The sequence below is a fragment of the Protopterus annectens genome, chromosome 2.part1 (assembly GCF_019279795.1).
Source record: "Protopterus annectens isolate FY-2018-M chromosome 2.part1, PAN1.0, whole genome shotgun sequence".
NCBI lineage: Eukaryota > Metazoa > Chordata > Ceratodontiformes > Protopteridae > Protopterus > Protopterus annectens.
Window position 1 is genome coordinate 782,583,370 of NC_056729.1, and position 24,198 is coordinate 782,607,567.

General features: G+C 40.2%; 1 protein-coding gene across 1 annotated transcript in view; it reads right to left on the minus strand.

Annotated features, from left to right (window-relative positions):
- Positions 1-16,116, minus strand: part of AASDH (aminoadipate-semialdehyde dehydrogenase) — a 1,090,146-nt gene extending 1,074,030 nt beyond the window's left edge. The window contains exon 1 of the mRNA XM_044062487.1: positions 15,215-16,116. The gene's annotated coding sequence lies outside the window, so the exon portion shown is untranslated. The remainder of the gene's footprint in view (positions 1-15,214) is intronic.
- Positions 16,117-24,198: the final 8,082 nt, after the last annotated feature.

Genomic DNA, 24,198 nt, shown 5'->3' on the forward strand with positions numbered 1-24,198 from the left:
TAGACTTTGCTAATACCAGTGCACCGGAACAAACTGTAAAACTATCCAATAGAGGCTCTAACAGCCTTGACCTGATCCATACCAACCTAGCCCCTACCTGTATTTCACTCTACAGTGCCTCGTCTCTGTTTAAATCTGACCACTAGTCAGTCATCTTCTCTATTAGGCCGAGTGGTACCACTCTACCACTAAATAAGACCATCTTTCAAAACTTTAAGGTGAACCTACTTCAGCTTGTACAAGACCTATTATGCAAAGTTCCAAACAGTTCCCTGCAAATGGATCCATCTAACATGGTTGCCACATTCATCTCCAGTTTTTACTGGCACCCAGGCAGCTGCATAGAAAAGTCAATACCTGTCCACTCTAAATTTAACAGTAAATTCAGGAATAAACCTCTTTGAACTCCCATATTAATAAACTGAATAACAAAAGAAGGAAAATAATGAGACATTGTAAGAAATCCAACCCCCTTATCTCAGGAGCACTCTGAAATATGCTGACAAGGAACTTAAAGAGTACTATTAAAAATGTAAAGCAGAATATGAACTTAAGTTTGCTACAGACACCAAAGGAAATTATTTATTTATTTTACATTTGTTAACCGGGAAATTCCGAATGGACCAGGTCCATTTTCAGCAGAGGCCCGGGGAGAAAAGCTCCAACATCAAGTTATACAAATACAGTACATCCAGCATAATACACAAAACAGGTTACATCATGTATGCATAGCATAGTAATATAACAAGAATTAATAAAAACACTCCAGGTAAAAGATATAGAACATGGGTAAAAAGACAATGTCAGTCATACTTTGGTAAGAAAAGAAAATATATCAAGTAAGATTCTACAGTTAAAAGTACCCTTTCAGATGACCAAGCCTACAGGGGAACAGAGCTCCAGCATGTGATCAGAGAGGAATTTGGGGAGTTAATAGTAGTATGGGTAGGGTTATGTGATACAAGGGCATAACCATGTACTAAGAAGGTGCGATTTGAGGGAGTTTTTGAATATGGATGTGGAGGGGGCAGTGGACACAGATAGGGGAAGAGAGTTCCAATTTCTGGCAACGGTGTGGGAGTAGAGCGCTTTCCCTGCATTATTGTTAGCCTTGGTGATGGAGATTTTTCACTGGATCTTAGGTATCGGTTTGTAGTATAGATAGTAAGTAGGTTGGATAATGAGGGGGGTTTTTCAGGATATGAAATGACGGATCTTTCTACATTTACTTTAGGAAATTAAGGAATAATGTCCAGTAATCAACCAAATTCATCTATAATATCACATATTCAAATTCCAAACGTAATAAAGATTCAAAGAAATGTCATTGTCATTTAAGAAACACAAGTGCTACATAAACAAAGTTTCGAGTGTCAACTCTTTTACAGGAAAAAAACACACACAAAAAGACAAGGCATGATAGGTATTAATGAAAAAGCAAGAACTATAGTACAAAAGTAAATGGTAGCTGACGGATATGCTTGTACACTATTTATATACACGGGACAACACTAACTACTAAATTAACACATGAAAAGAAAAAGTAAACTATACACAGAGGTGAGATTGGTTAATACTGCACATAAGGAAGTGATTGGAATTGCACTTGAATGAGAATATATTAATTTTAGTATGCAATAATATATATAGAATTACTGTATGAAAAAAAAGAATGAGAGCGTAAAAATCTGTTATAGTTCTGATGCATCCAGATTTACATCTGCATTAAGGAGTCTTATTGCAGTGGGATAAAAACTGTTCATGTATCTGAAGCTCCTGCAGCAGATACTCCGTACCCTTCTACCAGATGCAAGTTTAGTGAACCAACCCTGTGCTGGATGAGAAGTGTCACTCAGTAATTTGTGGGACCTCTTTTTTACGTCTCAATTTAAAGAGCTCCTGTAAGGTAGGAAGACTAGTGCCCACAATCTTTTCTGCAGTTCTTATTATTCTTTACAGCTTCTTCCTTTTGGCCATTGTGCTGTTACCGAACCATACAGTGCAGTTGTTGGTGATAATGCTCTCGATGGCTCCCTGTAGAAGGTATTCAGAGCATTCCTAGAGAGCTTTGCTTTTCTAAGCCTTCTTAGAAAGTGTAGTCACTAGTGGGCTTTTTTAATTAGCTGACCTGTGTTTATACTCCAAGAAAATTCCTCTAATATGTGTACGACAGGAACTTTGTAGTTTGGACTCTCTCCACTTTTTCACTGTTGATCTTGAGGGGCAGGTGCATGGCAGAGTTTTTTTCTCAAGTCAGTAATGATTTCCTTTATTTTATTGATGTTCAGGTCCAAATTGTTATTATTGCACCATTCAGTCAGGGTGTTGACCTCATACCTATACCCACTCTCGTCATCACCATATAGGAGTCCCACCACTGTGGCGTCATCTGCGAATTTGATGATGTGGTTGTTGCTAGCTTTCACAGAGCAATCATGGGTAAGGATTGTGAACAGTAGAGGACTCAGCATACAGCCCTGGGATACACTGATGTTGACTGCAATACTCCCTGAAGTGTTGTTACCAGCGCAGGTCTTTTATGGTCATCCAGTTGCACAGCTCTTTCTTTATGCCAAGGTTCATTAGCTTTTCTATAAGTTGTATTAGAATCACCATATTGAATGCCGAGCTGAAATCTATGAACAACAGCATGGCATAGTCACTCTTCTCTTCAAGATGCTCCAATGTGAGGTGAAGTGCCACCAAAATGGCATCAGCAGTTGATCTACTTGCCTGGTAGGCAAACTGCAGGGGGTCAATGGATTGGGGTAGTGCTATACTCAAATGTCTTTTAACCAGTCTTTTGAAGTATTTCATTACATTTGATGTAAGGGCCACTGGCCTGTAATCATTCAGGCAGGTGGGGTTGGCTTTTTGGAGCACAGCGATTATGCTGGTAACTTTAAATCATGCTGGTACGTTTTCCTGAAAAAGTGAGGTATTGAAGATGCCATCCAGACTATGCTGACTTGGTATGCACAACCTTTCAATACTTGCCTCAGAATGTCATTCATGCAACAGCTTTCCTGGGGTTCACTTTCTTAGTTGGTTCCATACATCCACAGCACTGAAGCTGAGTACTGCCTCCTTTTGTTCATTGAGAAGCTTTACCACCTCCAGGTTGTTTTTCTCTTGAAACCTGCCATAAAATGTATTCAGACTGTCCAGAAATTCAGTGCTATCATTGCACTGAGCTGACTTGGTCTTGCAGTCAGTTAGTCATTTAATACCATGACACAGGCTTCTTGAATCTTTTGCATCCTCATTAGCATCCTTGCATCCTCTTTCCATACTCCCCTCTTGGCCTCCTTGATACCCTTTTTAGAACAGCCTTGCCACACTCGGATCTTTCTTATCCTTTGCCCTGAAAGCAGTGTTTCTTGCCCTCAGCAACTTGTACACCTTGCTGTTTACCATGTTTTTGGTTGGCTCTTACTTTAATATTTTTGATGTTCATTACATCCTCCATGCATTTGGATATGCAAGCCATAGTTGTCTCAGTATATTCAACTATGTTCTCCAGATTATTCACCATGGCTGCCTCCTTGAAGACATCCCAGTCTATGGTATCAAAGCAACCCGAGACTTTCCATGTTTCCTTCATACCAGACCCTGATATGTTTCACAGTGGGCTTATCTCTGATCAAGAGAGGTTTGTAAGCGGATATTAGTTTTATGGAAATGTGATCAGAGCCATCCAGATTTGGATGCTGTACAGCTCTGTATGTCCCTTTTATGTTACTGCAAGCCTTGTCCAGAGTATTTGCTCCCCTTGTAGGAAAATCCACAATTTGGTAGTAATTGTGTAGAAACCTCCCTGAGATCTGCCTTGTTGAAATCACCAGCTATCATCAATGCAAAGTCAGAATTCTTGCATTGCAGCTCACAAATAGTACTGTGCAGTATATTTAGTGCTTCAGTGATGTTAGCACTCGGTGCTATATATACAGCTGCTACACAGACACCATTTAGTTCTCTGGGCACATAAAGGGGTCTGCATTTCATGAACAGAAATCCCACATTTACATAACAATGTTCAATCACAATGTTAGAGTTTTTGCACCAGCTGTCATTCACAAAAATGCACACTCCACCTCCCTTAGTTTTTCCACATGGAGCTAGGTTCCTATCAGTTCTGAAGAAAGTGAAACCATCCAGGCTTACAGCACCGTCACTAATCCTATTATTTAACCAAGTCCCAGTGAAGCTTAAAAGAAGATTTTCTCACCTTGTTTGTGGTGCTGAGCTCAAACCTGAGAAAGTCCATCTTGCTGTCTAATGAGCATACATTTGTTAACAGAAGTGAAGGAAGTGTAGGCCTGTGTGGGCTTGTTTTCAATCTGGCAGCAATTCCAGCTTTGCAGCCTCTTTTCCTGGTTCTGTTGCATCTCTTCCTTTTGGAACTCATCCTGATTATTCCAGAATTTTCCATTTCCTGATTTAGGTACTTTGAAGCGTGTTTGGTTAGGATGTTGAGTTCCAGCAGTTCTGTGAGTGTTGTAGGCCCCAGATGCTCCGTGGTAAGCAGGAAATCCAGCCAGAACAATGGCACAACTGAAAACTTGATTTCCAGAAGTTTCTTTCTACTGTAAGTTCTTAGTTGGTTCCATACATCCACAGCACTGAAGCTGAGTACTGCCTCCTTTTGTTCATTGAGAAGCTTTACCACCTCCAGGTTGTTTTTCTCTTGAAACCTGCCATAAAATGTATTTAGACTGTCCAGAAATTCAGTGCCATCATCGCACTGAGCTGACTTGGTCTTGTAGTCAGTTAGTCATTTAATACCATGACACAGGCTTCTTGAATCTTTTGCATCCTCATTAGCATCCTTGCATCCTCTTTCCATACTCCCCTCTTGGCCTCCTTGATACCCGTTTTAGAACAGCCTTTTTTTCAGGGTTTTTTTTTGCCATTAAAATAAGACAGATTAAGCATTCCTGAATAATGAGCTAACACAGCCGCAGCCTCCCTGGGCACCGCCATTTTCTTTTTTTATAGCAACATAACAACAGACAAATTAAGTGCAAGTTTTACCCCACCTGTCCATACTTCTGTCATCAGTATCTCTGAAGATTTAGTTTCCCTAAAATTACCTTGGAACAAGTCTTAGAATCCCTGTCAAAGGTTAAAAGTAATACTTTCATAAAACCAGAAAATATAGCAGGCTGCATTCTTATCAGTGCCAAGTATGCATTACCCATGCCTCTACTTAAACTATTCAGCAGCAGCCTATCTACAGAGTTTGTGCTGATGCCTAGAGAACAACCACTGTGACTCCCTTAGATAAAGGGTGGCCCCCTCTACAGACTCAAGTAATTATAGGCCCATCAGCCCCACCAGACTTTTATGCAAAGTCATGGAACACATCAAAGCAGAGTCCACTGCTGCAGACATAGACAATTTTACTGATCTAAACCCAAATCCGTTTGGTTTTGTGGAAGGTAGGTCTTACCTTTGCACCTAGTAAACTTATTTAAAAAGGTTGCAGAGGTGGCTGTTTAGTAGTCACTCAGTGCACAATGCTGATCTTGATCTGGCCAAGGCTGACTAACAACAAACTGGTATTCTTATGAAATTACATAAACTTTATACAGGAGATTATCATATGGATTGCAAACTGGCTAGCCAACAGATCTCAGCTTGTAAGCTGCAGGTACCTTCTCTGAACATAAAGTCATAACTATCGTGGTACCACAAGGATAAGTGTTGGACCACCTCCAGCCATGCTTTTATTTTGCAGATATACAATCCAATACCACAGAAGTGTGGTCGACTACGTTTGCTGATAACTGCAAACTAGGTACTGTTATCCACTCATTCAGAGATATTAAACATCTCCATCAAGGGCTGGAATATACACACATCTGGCTTACTGAAAACAGTCTCAAGCTAAATGCAAACAACTGCAGCATAGTAGCATTTGGCAAAAAAAAAATAAAAAAGCTGTTCCCACCTCATATGTTATAAACAGAACTCGTCTAAAGACACATATGGCCATAAATGACCTTGGTACTAATGCGGACGTCCCTCCCTCCCTCATTCAATCATCATATTTCCACCATAGTCAGGAAATCCTATGTGGCTCTGCAAATTTCAATAGGAATATCTTCAAAACATATAGAAGTAATCTTACTACTGTACTCCTCTCTTATCAGGCCCATCACCAAATACAAGACCCCCTTTGATATGTATAAATCCAAGTATATCTCCCAATTAGAGAAACCCCAGAAACACTTAACCTAGAAAATCAAATGCCTTTAATCCTTCAACCACACTGACATATTAGCACAAATTCCTTACATTCAGCGCCTAAAGACTGCCCTGAGATGACCATCTTACTTTTCAAGCACAAAAGACTTTTTTGCAAAACCAGTGGCTCCACAAATGCCCGCACAAGGGCATGGCTGGCCTTAGGTAAACTGGCCCCAGGTGAAAAGGCTCCCCCAACAAAATAATAAGGTTGATTAGGAGGATATATGAGAGATCGAAGGCGAAAATTAAACTGGGGGGTTCTTCTCTGATAAGTTCTGTCCGCAAAGAGGAACAAGGCATAGCTGTCCTCTTTCCCCTTTGTTATTTACTTTACATTTACAAACACTGGCAAAGAAAATAAGGGACTCAGAAATTCATATAACTGGTATGATAATTAAGAAAAGTAGGCTTTATTTGCAGGCGATATTAACTTTGTACTTGATAAAACCAGAAAAGGACATCTCAGTGTTGTATAACATTCTGAGACAATTTCATATCTTTTCAGGATATAAAATTAATAAAGATAAAACAAAGGCTACAGCTGTAAATTATGTACCAACAGACGAATCAGTTCAGCAATGCCCATATTTATAGGAATATGATAAAATTATGTACTTTGGAATATGGGTTACACAGATTCTGTTGTGGCAGTTAAGGATATCTGGGAAGACACTAAACAAAAAAGACAATACAGAAACTGAAGAAAATTAAGCTACTGTTTATGGATATGGATAGCAAAATACAAGCAGTGAAAATGTTTTAGTCCCTTAGTTTGATACACAGGTCAGGCATATTTTTATCAACCAGGACAGAATATGTGGACAGCAATTAACAGAGAGTTGAAGGATTTTATCACAGAGGTGAAGAGGGCACGTGTCAAGGGGGATAAACTGATCCAACAGAACAAGATGGATTTAAATTACCTGATTTGAAAGGATATTTTAGAGCTACACAGTTAAGTCTGCTATACATAGCATAAGCAGAAAACTATAATTCAAAGTGTGAAAGGGATGATGATGAAGCAGGGGCAGCTCAAGAAATAAGGACAGAATGGGATTTTGAATGCAGATCCTTAACGAGAATAACAGCCAGTCAAAACATTATATTCATAAAGTAGCAGAAAGAATGCTAACAACTAAGTCAACATGGGAATTGAGAAAAAAAAAATCTGCAGATCATGAGGAGTGCAATTAGGGGTACAGAGAATAAGCAAGAGGGGGCAGGAATTTACAGGAGAAAACTAGCAAAGAAACCAAGGTACTGGGAGCAAATAATTAAAGAGGGAAAGGTAACAGAATGGGAAGAGGCCAATAATATATTTCGACTGCAGTCTAGAGACTGCCTTCCCTATCAAGGATTGACTGATATCAGAGTATTAGCAAAAGAGAAAGGGATGGGGGAATCCTAATTAAAAGACCTGCACTGGTAGAATTTTTAGTTTAATCTAGAACAGAAGCTGCTGTTAAAGAGAGATAATTAGTAGGGAATGTAAAAGACTGCATGGTAACAACAGGAATTAATCACAAGAGGTTAGAAAGGATTTTGAAGAGAGATTAAATAAGCAATTCACAAAAAGACAATGGGAGGATCTATGTAAACCTTCCAAATATGCAAAAAGAGAGTAGAAGATTTAGGATTTTTGCTTGGAAGTGTTCGCATATGTATTTTTCTATCATAAGCAGACTCCAAAGAAATTTTCCTCAAGTAGATTGCAAATGTTAGAGCTTGGAGAGGAGATAGGAAGGAAAGAGGTAATTGGGAACATATATTTCAGAAGTGTAATAAATTAGAGGGCTTTAAAAATTCCTTAATACTAATCTGTCAGAAATACTGGGTAAACAACTTGGTGTAACCAAGGAAATTATTTATTTATTTTTTTTGTGAGCTGGGATACAGAATCAGAATTGCCTAGACATAGTAAGGCCTTGTTACGTTTAATTCTGTTGGCTGCCAAAAAAAGCAATTACCAGAAAATGGAAGTCAAAGTCTAAACCAACCATATTTGAAGTGGTGAAAATATTAACAGAGATAAAAGAACTGGAAGTGAGATCTTTAGAGGAGAGTAGGAGCAAATTACATAAAAATGGGAATTGTGGGAACAATACATGCAGAATAACGTTTTGGAGGAGGAATGAGGTTTAAGGGAATTCAGTAACTGAGAACGCTATGTAATGCTGGATTGACAATGACTGTACAGAAGAATATATGTGATGTATAATGTCTGAAACTGAGATTATGTTAATATGTCAATATAGTTTGCTTTAATTTATATAAATGAATGATTTCATATGTCATTGATAACTCAATATAGATGATTTTAAAAAGTAAAGACGTTTTCTTATTCTTCAACTTTGTTTTTTCCTGCACCCTTTCAACTCATCCTAACTAACCAAGTCTACACTGTATAACTATATTAAACTAGAGAATGGGGGATGGTAGGTCACCAGAAACTGTGAGGTTTCTAGATGCCCTCAAATGCCTTGTAGATTTTTTTTTAACAAACTCTTTTGACTAATGATTGCCTGAACAAAAACACAATCAAAGAAAGAAATTTAGTATTACTCTTCAACGTTTTTTTTTTTTTATCCACATCCTTTTAGGACATCCTAACTGACCAAGAGTATACCATAATAACTGTGTTAAGCTGGGGTTCTGGGGTCATTAGGCCTATATAAGCTATTAGGTTTTTAGATGCTCTGAGATGCATTTTAGATGTTTTTAAACAAACAACCTTTTCATCCAGCACAGTCTGAACAAAAATATGATTTAGAAATTCAGTCTTACTCCTCAACACTGCTTTTCCTCCATTTTTAACACATCCTACCTGACCAAAACTATCCTATAATAACTACATTAAGCAGGGGGACTGGGGGTTGATAGGCACCCACAGGCCATGCAGTTACGCTAAGGTACATTTTAGAGCTTTTTTACAACCTTTGGATCCAGTGATGGCCTGTAAAATTATGCACAGAGAAAAACAATTTTGATCTTACTTTTTTTTTATATTTTAAGGAAAAAATAAGTTGTTTTCAAGTTTTAATGCACAAAGCTGACTTACACCAGTTCACAATTAATTGAGTATGCAAATGTTTGTGAGGATACATAAATCATATTTAGGTACAGTACCTGCCTCCACCTCAAAATAGTTACTTACTTTCTGTTTATCCCCTGTGGTGTTAAATAGCAATTAAAATTAAAGCATAAATGTCTACAGTCATATTTCCAGCTTCTGCTGTCATATTTATATACAACGTGCCTCCTCAACCCCTACTCCCAAACGACTGTCACCTTTCGCGTATCCTTCTGATGTCAGGCTGGTAAAAAAATGAAAAAAAACCAGAATATAGCATATTTGCTGTCAGACATACATAAACAGCACATTTATTCTCCCACAGCCCCTTGTATAGGCATCAGATATTCGATTTTGAGGAAAATTGAAAAAAATGAAATAATGATTACAATAATATTTCAAACTTGTTACTTCTAGAGACAGTATAGTGCTCCTACTCAAACTATAGCGATTATACATCTATAGTGATCCTCTGTGCACCCATTTGAAGTTTGTGAGGAAAGTTAAAGAAATAATGACCTCAATGGCCACAGTCCAACACAAGATATAGTGACCTCTGAGGTTTGGCATGAATGTTAAAGAAATAATGACAATGTCACCAGCTCCCCACACAAAATACAGCATCATTCTATGTATACCCATAAGCAATCCTGGTATTACACGAGGTGGGGTACAGGGCACAGACAATTACTAAGCCCATGTCAAAATCCACTTATACAGCCTTGGCGTGTAGAAGACACTAGCCAGAAGTTGTAACAAAGGTCTAGGTATTCTGTGATGCATTTATCCCTTACTTTTTTTTTTTTTTTTTTGAGAGATGACTGTTACACTGAGCAAGTGACAAGCAGGGGTCAGTTACTTCCATCCAGACAAACCCCAACATGCAGCTATAAAAACTTCTATGTATGATTCAGACCTCCAATTGTGATAAAAAATGATGACCATGTAAAGTATTTTACCACTGTTCCAAAAATATTGCTAACTGCAGCACATAATCAAATTAGTCCTACAAAGCCAAAATAAGCAAGCAGCAAGTTACTTTCTTCCGCAGAAGGCAGCCACAGCAATTATACCTACTCTGTGCATATCAGGTGGCCAGTTAACTAGTCTATCTTATTTCTCAGAAAAGCACACTAATCTTCAAAAGCAGGCAGTTACTGTTTAAACTAAACAGACAAGAAGGGCTCCCTATTGAACTGGACAAGGCAGGGGACAAAAGACCAGCAAGTCTCGAACATCATTCTTGTCCTTTAAACTTCTTTTTTGCAGGGGAGCAAGCATCCCCTGCACCAGTGAGTAAAAAAGTCACACACAAAAAACAAACAGTCAGTAAAAACCTAGCAAGGCTAGACTTTCCACTGTGGGATTCCTTAAATCTCCTGTATTAGAAGCAATATGCAATATATGCAACTGACCCCTTAAGGACATCATGTTCATAGGAGGTTACTAGGCTAATGGCCCTGGGGCCCTTACAAGCCTAGCCAACAGTTTATCCCAAAAAGAAACCTCAGTCACCACCTGTGCCCCCTGTCAATGAGGGACACAGGTGGAACCCCTGGGACATATTTTTGGTTTGCTATCCACTCAGCAAGGTTGCACTTGAAGGGGGTCAGCGAGGTACACTGTTTGACATGTACAGGAAGTCTATTCCAGAGATGGAGCAGCCACTGGGAGACAAACCTGTCTCTCCAGCAGGTTTTGTTGATGTTGTATATTAGATTCAGGCCTTTTGAGCGGGTAATGCGCGAGGAGTTAGACTTATGGCTATGGAGCATATCTAGTAGGGCAGGGTCTGAGATTGCCTTGTAGGCGAGACACAAATCACCTCTGAGCAATCTGTATAATACCGAGTAGAGTGATAGTGATTTGCGCCTGTCCACATAGGCCAGCTGATGGAGGCCATGGATTCTCTTTGTAAGGTATTTCAGTGGCCTTTCCAGTTGGTGCAGATGTTTGGAGAGGTACATACCAAACGGGATATTTTACTCAATTACTGGCCTAATGAGGGAGGTGTGCAATCCCTTTACTTATGAGATGAAACAAGTAAAAGGCTTTCCTGACCACTGCCGCTACATGATGGTCAAATGTGAGATTGTTGTCAACCTGAATACCCTGGTCTCTTACCACAGGTTGTGTGCTTAAGGAGTTGTTACTGATGTGGTAATCAGTAGGGGCTATGTTTTTGCCAAATGGTATGTTGATACTTTTTTTGCATTTAACTTGAGATCATCATTTTGGTACCAGTCATTTGTTGTTGTGAGACCCTCTTACTATGTGGCAATTCTGAAAGCCCATGACTTTTTTCTGTTTAAGTCTATTTATGGACAAGTTCAGGCCAATAAAGCCAAACCCCACTAGATGTGGACATGCACTTTTCAGCCTTCTTATGGCATCACCAGCACAGAAAAAGTGGAATGTTTGTCTACTCTTTAGAAACACAGGGCTGTCATTCCCAGACGATATCCATAACCATTTGGGTGTCGGCAAAATATCCCAACCAAATAACTAAAACAATGAGTAAAAAAGGCACACAGAAAAAATACTTCTACTTATGCTGTGCTAATGATGCTATAAGAAGGCTGAAACATGCATGCTCACAGCTAGTGGGGTTTGGCTTTATTGGCCTGAATTTGTCCATAAATAGACTTAAAAAAAAAAAAAAAAAGTCATGGACTTTCAGAATTGCCATACAGCTGAAACACCTGACGTCCTTAAAGGGTCATTTGCACATATTAATCAAAGAAGACCGTAGCTACTGCACAAAACCACAAAAACCAAAAAGAAAAGCGCAGTAGGAGGAAAGATGAATATAATCCAAACTTGTTTATTGAATTGCCAAAATCCACGCCAACGCCAACAAAATAAAACCAGTTAGTCCATCTCCCATGGCCACCCCCTGCGTTTGTTGATAAAATTCTCCACTGAAATATAAAAAATTGTTCTTTAAAATTAAATCCATCAACCAAATGCAAACTAATTTCTCATTCTCTGTTAGTGACTTGTCCACATAAACTATTTCTTCGAACATATCCATCCCTTCTTTGTGTGGTATTGAAGAAAATAGATCAATGATGTCGATAGTTAAAATAAAAAAACTTTGGATGGGTAATAAAATAGTACTTAGAGACTCGTGGGATTTACTAAGAGAAATATCAGATGATTTAAACCATGAAAATCTTTTATTTGCAACTATCGACATCATTGACCTATTTTCTTCAATACCACACAAAGAAGGGATGGATATGTTCGAAGAAATAGTTAATGAGGACAAGTCACTAACACAGAATGAGAAATTAGTTTGCATTTGGTTGATGGATTTAATTTTAAAGAACAATTTTTTATATTTCAATGGAGAATTTTATCAACAAATGCAGAGGATGGCCATGGGAGATGGACTAACTGGTCTTATTTTGTTGGCGTTGGCGTGGATTTTGGCAATTCAATAAACAAGTTTGGATTATATTCATCTTTCCTCCTACTGTGCTTTTCTTTTTGGTCATTTGCGTATATTCCATATTGCCTCTAATACAAGAAGTTTAAGGAATCACACAGTGGAAAGTCTAGACTTGCTAGATTTTTCTTTTGGTTTATACCTCAGATAAATATTAATATTCCTGGAAATGGCCATCTCAAACTTAGTATATTTAAGTTTGCTTTTTTGGCCGGTCAGTCTCTGTGTTTTGGGACTCACTGTAGAGGGTCCTAACATTTCAAATGGATACCCAAGAAGAAGGTCAGCTACTTTTCATCCAGCCAACTCCCACCCAGCAGTTATAGCCATAAAGTCTGCTGACTATATCATACTATTTCACCTCCACAGACCACACAAATAAGTTACCGAACATTAAAGTACTCCAGTTAAATTTAGTCCGCACAAATCAAAAGGCCAGAAAAAAGAAATTGGCAAAAATGTCTGAATGATCACTGCCAGCATCACTGTAAAATAAATAAATAAATGACATCACACCATTCCACTCATCTCAACTATGCACAGAAAGCCACAAATGCCCCAAAGATCTGGTTGATCGCTGTCAGTGTTATTGTAAAACCAGTAATAACACCTCTCACAGTGAAATTCCCCTCATCCAAACAGGACCGAGTCTGAAAAAGGTCCATAATAGTCAGTGCTCTAACCCAGTAAACAAATACAAAGAAAAGAAAACTGCCCACACAAATCACAAAGCCAGAAGTATTGCCTAAAATATTTGGTTAATTACTACCAGCATTACTGTAAAAACAGCAGTAAAATGCTTCTCACCATGCTGTCCCCCAAACCAAATGTCCACATGAATCACAAAGCCAAAAATATTACCCAAAATATCTGGCAAATTACTGCTAACAGCACTGTAAAAACAGTAATAACACTTATCTCATGGCATCATTCCCTTCATCCAAACTGCCAACACAAATCAGAATTGTTGTCTAAAATATCTGGTAGATCACTGCCAGCATTATTGTAAAAACAGTAATAAAACCTCTCTCTCCACACCACTCCCCACATCCCAACTCCCTACACAAATCACGTCTGGTTGATCACTGCCAGCAGAATTACTGTAAACATAGCATTACAAACAAATGACGCACAGTGTCATTCCCTTCTAACGAGAATTGTACAGAATGTCCCTGATGTTGACCTGTGCCCCTTAACAGTGGATATACTTCCACTACTCAGTAAAAAGCACTCTTTCAGTCAGCTAAGCACCTATATTTGAATGTTGCAAGGTATCTCCTGACCTCACAATGTTTAAGGAAAGGTAATGTTACTTGAATCCCAAATCAAGTGAAGCACGAGCGCCAGATAGTCCACATGTGCCTTTTCTTGTAGTAGGTGTGTTTATTTTTTTACAGCATAGAATCATGGCTCTAAAAATAAATAAATAAGGAAAGAGCTACCCTACAAGCGTACAGCCCTAGGTGTTATTCTATGCACAAGGCCATTCCTGCATTAGGGACGTCAATTTATATCTATAAACAAGGTTTTTACCTCAGTGTATTCTCAGCCTATTACCACTACATATCAAACAAAGTAGTACTCCGAGTACCATTAAGGCTAGTCTTCAGGATTAGATGAGTAAAGACAAATTTACACTAGGGTTATCTTGTGCAGCTCTGATGGGTGATCATCATCAAGGACTTGTCTGATTAAAGCTTTACATGGCTAGGCATCTTATACTTAATGTAAATGATTGCCTAGTATTATTCATATGTGCCCATGTTCTTAATGTCTGAATAGTAACTGCTTGCTAATATTGCTGCTATGATCCTAAAAGTGTCTGAACTCGCACATTTCATAAGAACATACTTCTTGTCCTTTAAGCAACAAAAACATTAACAGAAAATACATTTTCATTACATTTCAACGGTGATGTGTATACTTGCTTTTGTTTTAACAGGGTTTCATGAAACGAACAAGTTGGATTATCAACTACAACCAAGACCTATGCGAAATTACCAGTAATACCCTACAGATGGATCCAACTGAGACTACACATTTGCACAGCGTCTGGATATGTAAAGCATATATTGCAGCATCACCCTCACTATCCTACAGACTCACTCACAGACCATAAGATAATGCTTTCATTAATCAGGCGCACTACTACTCAACACAATAACGTAGAAAATTCAAATACGCTAGCAGAGAAACAGTTGTTACAATGCTAAACAATACATTTTCCACCCTCGGTCAGCAAACTGCTTACTATGAACACGAACACTGCCACTGCAGTATTTTGCTCAAGATTTTATTGTAATGATCATTCCCTGTTTAAAAAAAAATAATACACGAGCATGCAGATGCCTGCAAAAATGCAACAGCACAGAACACCATGCAAATATATTGCGAAATTACTTTACAAAACTATTACTTCAGTCACAGCAAGAGGGACCAACCTTAGATGTCAGTTGCTGGAAGCAGTGCGTTGTAGAATACAAATGAGATTTGACATTACTTTAGTGGGTGGTTTCTCAATACATGTGCTCAACTTATTTATTTAAAAAAGTGCTCGTTTCAGGTGTGGATGATATACTTTTAAGCATGGTTTTGAAAGCACAGCCCAACCACATACTTGAAAATAATATACCAAACAAGTGCTCTGAACTTCAAAAAAAGTGTACTCTCATGAAAACAATTCCATCAACACAGCACCCTCCGGGAGGACTTTTTTCTGACATTTCACCCGGAAGTGTTGTCGGCGACGGCGTTCAATAAAATGTTGATGTAAGATGGAGTTTGCTGTTGACCTTTTTAAAAGTTTTCGTTGATTCCACAGCTTTATAGTTTGTCTTCGCAGTTCACTGCCATAGTAATAGACATTATGATAAATCAAGTATCTGATTTCCCAAACTACTACGCAAAGGACTTTTCTAGCTTAAGGCCCCCTCCTCCTTTGAACATTTTTTAATTACTGTTAAATAAAAGTGAGAAAAAGAGGTATGGAAATAATTTCATACAAGAAAGTAGAGGCTCAAAATACAGAAGCCTCTGATGCTAGAGGAAAACTGTGGATTCTTCTACCTTCAAGCACCAAAACAGTGGGGTAAGACAGTCCAGAGTTGCCATGCTTTGGCTAACGTTATGCGGAGATCGAAGCTTTCTAAGCTGATGGTCAGGTAATTTAGGGGACGTTAAAAGATCCCCAAACCTCAGCAAAGGGTGTTCTACAGCGTCCTGGTCAAATTCCCCCAGATGTTTAACCAACAACAACTCTTATTCAGTAACTGAGTACACACATCACTGACACCTGTCATGCCTGTGCCCCTTGTGTCAGCAGCTACACTGGTCTGCAATCCTTCAAAACGATTAATACACTCATTACAAAGGTCAACAGCAACTCTAACTGTGGTGAAACTGCAGTGTGGTACTCCACGCAGATACCTAACACATATTCTTAAACTGGTCGGTGCCCCAAAAGAAAAAAAAAAGTTACCAATACACAGTCATGCTACAATTACTTTGTGTATTCTAGGGTTGCCACCTTTTCAAATAGCCAAAGTGGGACATTTTTTGGTACAAACATCATATTTTACAGGCTGACACATACCCATGGTAAGTACACAGGCTATAACTTAACTTTTTTGCCTAAATAAAAGCTTATTCTTGTAGCATTTTAGTTGCGTATTCTGTTTCTTATAACATTTAGGTGTTTCAGATACAGAATAACCGTTTTATGCAACTATTACATAAAATATAGGAAATAAGTTTGTCCTAAAATCTCAGGACATTTGCCATTTTTACAATTTTTTTGTCAGGACACAACTGCCCAAAGAGGGACTGTCCCTCGCAAAGTCGGACAAGTGGTAACCCTAGTGTATCCTGGCCAGAAATATCTACCTAACCATAAACTTACATGCAGGTGCATACACTATTTTTCCTGTTACCGCTTTTGGTTTATATGGCTGTGCTATTTACTGGTCTATCTCTGGTTACAAATATGTCAGTGGCCTGCAAAAGCCTGTTTTGTCCTATCACTTAGGATTTGATAGTTGCCGTATTCATCTTTCCATTTTTTGATAGGGTAAAAAGATAACCGGAGATAAGAAACAACTGTATGATGTTGGAAGGTAGACGACTAAAACCTGAGAATATGGGTCAGGTTAGACATTTGTGTGGAGTACCATACTGTAGTTTCAACACACACATCTTCCAGACAGACAGATTTTTTTTAAATATAATTATATTAAAAATGAGCAGTAAAGTATAGTTAAAATATACTTACTGAAGCATTGTGAGGCTGGGCTCTGACTGGGATTTGCTGCATAATGTAACAAGGAAAATGTATCTGTGGAATACAGCAAAAAAAACAACACATCTGCACAAGCTCATGTGATGAAGGGAGATGCTGCCAGCACAGCTATCTGGTATTTTGTAAATAATAATACCAATATTTTCCTGTGCTCTGCTCGACAGGGGCACAGGAAAATAATTTTCTTGGGTGGCGAAAGCCAGGGTACATTTTTTGGCTAGGCTTGTATGGGCCCTAGGGCCGATAGCCTAGTACCTACCTATGAACCTAATTATATGTCATTTGTGAACATCAACATGATTTATGTAAGATGTTTGTGTTACAACTGTATTAGAACTGTATGTCATGTGTATATCAAACTGGTTTGCACAGACGTGTGTTGAAAAGGTATTTTATAAAGTGTTTCTGTTTGAAATATATCCACAGTGTGCGTGGTGGATGAGACCAGAAATGCATATGCACTATTGTAACTGTCTAAATGTACATATTTTAACAATGGAAACTGGAAGACAGGAGGTTAACTTCAGCAAATTTTAGGAAACTAGCTGAAATTAAATTACTTTATAGGCTACGCAATAAAATATGGTAGAGGTAATTCAATAAAGATTACACATGTAAGCATAGTGGCATGGCTCGAACATGAAGTTCGGAGCCTGTGAGATCCAGGAAACAAGGCTGGGGGCATGCATGAGCCTCCCAGCAGTATGCTGGCATGGAGTCGATGGAATAATACAAACCACTCCAATTTGCTGGTGAAAACCATGCAAATGAGGTGAATTTGCGATCCAGCAAGCAGACAGGCATCCATGTAGGAGCCATGTCTGCTTTAGAAATGTATGCGGTTACTAACCATGTACAGGAGTGCAAAAATAAAAACGGGGCCGTGACAACTCCAAATAAAGCATATATTACGTATATTAGCCATGCCTATAGCCATTGGCATGCAAAAATATTTCAAAAGCATAAAAATCAAAAAAGTTTTTTTGCCAGATACGAGCCATTTAAGCGGAGTGCAGCAGCATGCAAACAGGGATCATGAAAAATATGAAAAATGCAATAAATGTGACACTTTTAATTTTGCCATTATACTGGCCAGCATGAATACTCATAACAATGACAGGTAACAGTGGTTGCTAAAGACATAGGCTCTGGTGTAGTGTTGTAACTAGGGTATAAGCAAGTAGGGGTATGTAAATGAGCTAAGTTTATTGAATAGCAAAATGGGATACCGTGTCCATGAATACCTAACTGTAAAGGGGCTATAATGTGGTGGTGTAGGCAGAAGAATCAGCTGACATGAAAAGGGGGTGTGTCATGCTTTCTGTAAGAACATTGGAGCTTGCAAACCACTCAGTGTCTGCGGACACTGAAAAGAGGATTTGTGAATGGAATGGAATGCAGCAGTGTGTGACAGGAACTGTAACACACCCCCTGCATTGTGAAAGTGCCGTATGGCACTTTACAATAAAAAGTGTCCTTGGACACACACCTCTGAACGTCTTAGAGCAAGAAGTCTGGACAAAGGCAGTACAAAAACGTGGGGCAAAATGCCAGAAATAGGAACAGTTTTTAAATATTGCCCTTACAAACCTAGAAAGTTGACAGAATTACAGGTTTTGCATTAGCATAGATTTTCATGGAGAGTATGTGGCCTGCAACTGACATGCTAATATTTGATATCGTTTTTTTTTTCTTTCGGCTTTTCCTGGTTAAGGGTCGCCACAGTGGAACTCCGGTCCGCTAATGATTGGCAGTCAACTTTTATGGTGCCAGCCCGACGCCCAATCTTCAATGAAGGCAGCCATTCACACATGTCTTTCGAATGCCACTCGCCCACGGGGAGGACATGCAGATTCTACACAGAAGGAGCTCCAGCCGAGAGTCGAACGGGAGAATTTCTTACTGTGAGGTGACAACGCTACCGTTGCACCACCGTGGCTTACCTAATATTTGATATAGTGATATATATAAATTTAAAATGGTTGTATGTTTTGTTTTCCACTGTATTTGAAGTTTAAGCGTAGCTGAGCAGGTTTGCAGGCTGCAGTACTTTGCTCAACAGTGCTTAGAACAGTATGAATAGCTATATAGAAATGTATAGCTAAAATCGTCACAGGGAGATATCTCAGTGGTTAAAGCTCTGGCTTTGTGTGCAGTAGGTGCACAGTTTGAATACCAAAACAGCCAATTCAGCTTTTACACAGGAAGGCATTATTAAATTATGTTTTTTTAATTTTTAATGATGTAGTAATTGATATTTCTTAACCAGGGTAGTGTAGTTGGTCCAAAATTCCAGTGTCAGTGGATATATTATGTGAAATCCCCCATTTAAACACAAGTGTCTCATACTGTACAGTCACATCCCAAGGTAATGTAATCAAAGCACATAGGAGGATGTCATGTAAAGTTAATTATATAATCTTAATAATATGTCAGTAATGATTAATTAATATGCAATTCTTAAATATTTTTTTTAAAATGAAAACTGAGCAATGCTTAGCAATGCGGAGCTTTGCTTAGCTGGTTTGAACATTGCTTAGAAGTTTAATTCTAAGCAGCATTCAGCCCAGCTAAGCAGATTTGTACACTGCTAAGAACTGCTCAGCATTTCTGAAACCAGCTAAGCACAGCTAAGCAAGGGGGTGTGTTTGATGCTGCTTAGCTATGGTTAGCTAGTTTCAGAAATGCTGAGCATGTTCGTGTCCAGGAGAGGGTTCTTTCTACTCAGCAATGTTCACACTAGCTGCAACAGTTTTAAAGGCCTAAAACTGGAAGAAATGGGAAAAATAAAATTAAAATAAAAGGAAATAGCAGACAAAAGGCAATCAACTATAAATGACTAATAAGGCCTCTGCTACTCACAGTGGCCCATTCAAACCCCTCAATAATGTAGCTGGCAGGTGGAATGTATCATAGTCAGCCAATCACACAGGCAGCATCTGCAGCACACCAGTATAAAGTATGCAAACACTCTTCAATCTAATTTTCCCACATAGCAACACTTGGGAATTGTAACTGACAAAATGATCAGGGCTGCTGCTGCTTTGCTACATCTCTATGTGCTGCAGACTGAGGGTGGTGATGAGGATGATGCTGACAACTGGCCCAGACTGAGGAGAACAGTGTTCAGACCCAGGGTAACCTTTCAGGGGTTACATGAGCTGGAGACAGTAGAGCGCTACAGGGTGGACAGGGACATACTTTAGCAACTCACCGAGCTCTGCCACCCTCACTTCAGACCCAGGGCCAACAGAGGGGAACCCATCTCAGTTGAAACAAAGGTATGTGCAGCTTTAAGAATACTACCTACAGGTACTTTCCAAAGACCTACTGGGGACATCATGGGGTCTAACAGGCATCCACATCCAGGGTACTCCACCAGTTCCTGGATGTCATGCTAAGACATGCCAATGAGCACATTTATTTCACCAGCACCCCTGAGGAGAGGACCAGCAATATGTGTCTCTTCCACCATGTAGCAAACAATCCCAAGGTACTGGGTGCCATAGACTGCACCCATGTTCACATCAAATCACCACCCAGTGAAGAGGGTAGAGTCTACGTCAACCGCAAGGGCTATCATTCCATCAACTGCCAGGTCATATGCAATGCCCAGGGCATTATCATAAATGTATGTCCTGGCAGTTATCACGACTCCCACATCTGGCATGCCTCATAGCTGTACCAGGGATTTGCCATGGGGACATCCTGTATAGCCATCTGGTGGGGGATGCTGGCTATGCACTGGAACCATGGATGATGACACCCATCAGAAATGCGTATATATACACACACACACTGAAGAACGCCATAATGAGGCACACATACAAACTAGAAACATTGTAGAGCATGTTTGGGCTGCTCAAGTCAATGTTCTGCTGCCTTGACATATCTGGTGGAGTCCTGCAGTACTCTCCAGCCACATGTGCACACATGTTCATAGTATCTGTCATGCTACACAATATGATCCTGCAGAAACAGCTGCAACAGGAACATCATAGGGAAGGGGCACACAGCCCCCTACCATTGCCATGGTCTCTACATGCAGAGGGGGACTTGGAGGAGGAACCCCATGAGCCTCTCCCTGTAGGCAGATGTATGTGTGCCCAGTACGCCCTGGCCTTGGCAAAGAGGCAATGCATAGCACATACACTGACACCCTAGGGACTCAAGGACTGACACCTCTCTCTGACTCGCACACACAGTAAAAAGGATGCCACACACATCACACTACCTGTACCTCACCATGAATAGGCTGTGCACTGCGTGCATCCAACAGAGTCAGCTCTCAAGCACTGTCCTCACAAATGATGAAGGCACAAGGTAAGTCACTCTTCTTAACAACAATTTAATGCTGTATAACGTTGTGCTAGCATATCTATGGTATTGCTACATGTATGCAAGGGAATGGGGTGGCCTACAAGGATAGCAGCAGACAACTGACAGCTATGTGGGACAACAGGAAATGTCCATCAAATGCTGGCTTATCCAGAATATGCGGTAGTCCCCTAAGTGACAAAACTCACTGCCATATATGTGGGACCCTAACAAACTGCGGGGTCATAGGTCACATGCATGGATGTCAATGCTGGAGTCCCATACACACCTCTCAGCCTCTCACAGCAAGTCAGCTGTACAAAGCCAGAAAGAAATGTGTGGTAAAGGCCCACAAACTAAATCTCACTGGATATTCACATCCCGACCCCACCCCAAGCCCAGAAAACCACAGTGAAAAACTTCTCTAAAGCAAATTTCACACTCCTCAAAACCGAGGTGGAATCCTTCAAAGCCCCCCGGGCCTGTGGATAATACGGCCCAGACCGCAAAATCCTTTATAAACGCATTCTATGAACACCTTCAGGAATGCATGGATCATGCAATCCCAAATAAAACCAAGACCCAATCCTCCAAAGGCAGACGTCCTGTCTGGTGGACCCCAGCCATAAACAAATTATACAACAGAAGGAGGAAGCTACTACATGATACAGCAAAATCCCAAAAAGGGAGGGCATCTCTGATAAGTATTAGCAAAAAACTACGGGCACTCATAAAATCGTCTAAAGCCAGCTTCGAGAGAAAAATTGCACAGGACACTAAGGATAATCACAAGGCTTTCTTTAGTTATGTTAGGAACCTGGGTGGGAATTCCCAGATATGCTCAGAATTAGTCCAAAATGACAAAAAATACACCGAACCCACAGACACTGCCAACATCCTAGCTGACAGGTTCAGCGCAAACTCCCCCCCCCCCACCAAAAGGGCTAATATCTATCCCAGCAGAGTGCTGCCCCCCTGACATCTCAGATGCTCAGGTAAGAGCTGCCCTCTCCAAAGCAAGAAACACAGCATCAATGGGACCAGACGGTGTCCCGGGCTGTGTCCTACATGAACTCCAAGAAGAGCTAAACCCAAACCTAAAACTACTGTTCAATCTCAGCCTTACTACAGGATATGTACCCAAAGAGTGGCGTACAGCAACAGTGGTCCCTCTCCACAAAGGTGGTGCCTCAACAGATCCTGGAAACTATCGCCCCATAAGTCTCACAAGCTTGGTCTGCAAAGCTATGGAAAGGATCATCATGGACCTTATAAATAAAGATATTGGGGACCTGCAGACACTGGATCCTACCCAGTTCGGCTTTGTTAAGGGCAGATCCTGCCTCTTAAACCTGGTTGATTTCTTTGAAACAGTCACCAAGGCCATTGACAATGGGAAGGTGGCCCACACAGCCTACCTGGACCTCGCAAAAGCCTTCGATACAATACCCCACTTGGGCATTATAGATAAGCTCACCAGCTTAAATATAAACCCCTATGTCACTAGATGGGTTGCAAACTGGCTCAAGGACAGAACCCACACGGTTAGAATAGCTGGAGCCATGTCAGACTCCAAACCAGTTACAAGTGGCGTCCCACAAGGCTCAGTCCTGGGACATCTCTTGTTCGGTATATATTTCTCGGAGGTACAGGCCAACATGGAAGGACTGTGGCTGACCAAGTTCGCAGATGACTGCAAACTGGGCGCCATAATAGACTCTCCAGCCGATACAAGCATCCTCCAAAAGGGCCTCATAGAAACAGACAACTGGTGCCAGAGCCATGGGCTCAAGCTAAATGCTAAAAAGTGTATAGTCATCCCCTTTGGCAAAAACAAAGTGCCCACAAATTACCACATAGGTGGTAATCCATTAAGTACAGAAGAAGTAATTAGGGACTTGGGGACCCAAGTTGATAGCAATCTCTCATTTGACAACCATGTGGCCAAAGTGGTTAGAAAAACATTTTATATAGCCCACCTAATCATGAAGGGATTCACATCTAGATCAGGGGACGTCATCGTGCCTCTTTACTCATCCCTCATCAGGCCCATAATTGAGTACAATGCCCTTTTGGGATGTACCTTACCAGACACCTGCAGCAACTGGAAAGACCCCAAAAGTACCTCACCAAGAGGATCAAGGGGCTCAAACAGATGCTGTATGCTGTCCGGTTAAAGAAACTCCAGCTCTACTCAGTGGCATACCGCCTGCTCAGAGGCGATCTGTGCCTGACGTATAAAGCCATGTCCAACCCGGAATTAATGGACATGCTGCACCTCAGAAAATCCAAATCCCATCGAGCTACGCGCTCGAGGGACTTCAACCTCAGCAATGAAATAAATAGGACATGCTGGAGGGACAGATTCATAACCCAGAGGCTCCCTTCACTCTGGAATAAAATCCCAGTCCAGGTTAGGCAGAGTCCCTCATTGACTCTCTTCAAGAAGAATCTTGATGAGTGGATGGGAGATCGTAGGTTTACCCCGGGTATCACTTCTGTGTCACTGTTAGACAGAGGCACAGTATACTAACCTCGAAAAAGGGCATAGCAAAATTAATTTAAAATGGGTGGCGAAAGCCATACACACTCTGGCTAGGCTTATAAATGTCCTAGGGCAGATAGCCTAGTATGAACCTATGAACAAACAGGGGCAATGATGAAATAGTCCACTTACAAACTAACACACTGAGATCACAGCAGGTCTTGCAGTTGCCTTAAGTCTCCAAAGGGTAAGAAGTCTGAAACTCAACTGTCTGTCATAACTGTCTAACCTTCGGTCTCCAGTGATATGCCCGTATTCTCCAAGGAAAG